The following is a 2,500-nucleotide window of genomic DNA, read 5'->3' on the forward strand; positions in this document are numbered from 1 at the left end:
AAATTTTAATTCGATATCTGGTAAGCTTTTCATTATCTAAATGTGAGAACTGGTACATGTAAAATGACCAAGTTAGCTATACTCTGACTTTTGAGTTTAGCGATGCAAGGAGGTTTATGGGAGAGTGTAACATGAGACCCTAACTTTGGCCAGGTGGTGCAGGCATGTAGATGCTCTGAGAGGACTATGGGACTGTAAAGTTGTGAAGATTTCATCTGAGAATGCTCATGAAAGCTCTTAGAGCATATAATAGCAATATAATAAGCACTTAATAAATGGTCTTCTCTTCTCCTTTTGTAAAATCATTTCTCCCTCTTCACTGTTGCCCTCAGTTCCTACCAGCTCTTCTCCCAATTTGTTTGGGGGCACAGAACAGGCTTTCTGGAAGCAGAACTGCGGTAGCAAGACCACTATTTCTGCTTGGGCTTTCAGGGCAAGGATATAGTTTTCTCAAATTATGATGATTTTGGGGTGTCTTTGACTTTAAACAGAAGTATCTTCCAGGTTGATTCTATGCCCACATTAGGATTCTTTCCTTCTATCCTTTCCTACCTAAAGAGAGAAACAAACAAGCAAACAAACAAACAAACAAAACAACAAAAAAACCCACAACAATTTAGGAGGAGTAGAAAGATACCTGAATTGGGAATCTTAGTTCAGGCATTTATTATAGCTAAGTACCCAAAGTAGCCTCTAACTTCTTAGCAGCAAAGCAAAACTACTTAAGCTGTCCAGAGGCCAAAAATAGGCTATCTTAGCAACTTGGAAATAATACATTTGTGAATAATGTTAACCCTGGCTCGCCCAGTAGACTGCATTGTTTATGCAACCAGAGGTAAAAAGAGATAAAATGGGCTTCAGTTCTCATCATCTTTATTGCTTGGTTCCTTTTTTGTATCAATTACTATTTGTAATGATATAAAATTGCACATTTACTACTTTCTTATCTTTTCTTCTATCTGACTGCAATCTTGAGGGCAGGAACTGTGCCCACACTGCTTACTACTGGGTGCCCTTGTGCAGTACAGCAACTTACACGTGGTAAATGCTCAGAGATTTTGGTGAACACACTAATAAATGAAAGATTTTGAAAAGGCGCATTTCTGGTAACACACAGATGAGTAAGTGAAGTCCCCCACCAAGAATGAGATCAAGGATGAGATTTCTTCAGATATTAAAATTTAGGAGATCTAAGACTAATAGTAGCCCAGCAGCCTATAGTTTTGTATATCAATCTGTTTCCAATGGACCCCAGATATTGAAGAGTAAGTAATTAAGGGAGCATTGTGAAATAACATCTCTCCTGTATACATAACTTACAGAACTGAGTATCACAGGTGTGTTGTCTTGCTGCTGGAGTGTTTGACAGACCAGCCCCACAGGATTTCTTCCACTTTGGTGGGAGGACGGGAATGACTATAAATAAATAAAGGGATGACTTGTCTAAATCCAAATGATGAGTCAGTGAGAGATGTCCCAAAATGACTAACGAGCTATGGGAGCCTCTCTGAGTCACTCAGTTCCTCTGAGCCTCCTCTGACAAGTAGGTACAGCAATAGATGTCCTATTACTTGTCTCACGGGGTTATTGAGAGAATTAAATCTACTAGATGTGAAAGCCTTTCAGTGACACATTATATTAATGTAAGATAAGAAAATGTTATACTTTGTGTTGCCTGCCAGCATGTAGTTTTGTATTTCTTGTGGAAGGCTAAACTGCTTGAAACAATAGACCTAAAAGTAATAGCTCAAACAAAAGAGAAGTTTCTTTCTCACATAACAGTCCAGGCTGGTACAGGTGGTAATAATGGTGATGGTCAGATGGTTAAGGTAGATTCTTTCCATGTAGTCACTCAAGGACTTTGGCTGCCTCTGGCTCTGCCATTCTCAGTAGGTTACTCATGGTTACTTTGGGCCATGTCATTGTCACTCATAGATGGGACAATGAATTTAATGGCTCAGACCTAGAAGTAGCACCATTGACTTCTGCTCATTGGAGAGAACTTTGTCACAACTTCTAAAGGAAAAAGAAGCTGGAAAATATAGTGCAGTTGGGCAGCCCTGTACCTTCTTCTATAACAGAAATCGAGAGTGGACTTTGGCGGACAGCCAACAATCTCCGCCCCTGTTCTTTCATCCAGATGGGGTCAATCCTTTCTTTATAGTAGAGATCACCAACCCCAGGTTAGGGATTGTACTGGTCCATGTCCTGTTGAGAACCAGGCAGCACAGCAGGAGGTAAGTGGTGGGTGAGCAAACAAAGCTTCATCCGTACTTCAGTTTCTCCCCAGTGCTAATATCGCCACTTCAGCTCCACCTCAGATCATCAGACATTAGATTCTTATGGGAGCACCAGTCCCTGGAACCAAAAATGCTGGAGACTGTTGCTTTATATAGAATCCCATAGTACCATAAACCCCTGGTCAAAGACACAATTTTACATTTTATGATTATTTCATTTTGCCCTATTAGATAAGGGCAAGTGCCATGTTTTTTTTTTT

Source organism: Pteropus vampyrus, unplaced genomic scaffold (assembly GCF_000151845.1).
Source record: "Pteropus vampyrus isolate Shadow unplaced genomic scaffold, Pvam_2.0 Scaffold186, whole genome shotgun sequence".
Classification (NCBI taxonomy): Eukaryota; Metazoa; Chordata; class Mammalia; order Chiroptera; family Pteropodidae; genus Pteropus; species Pteropus vampyrus.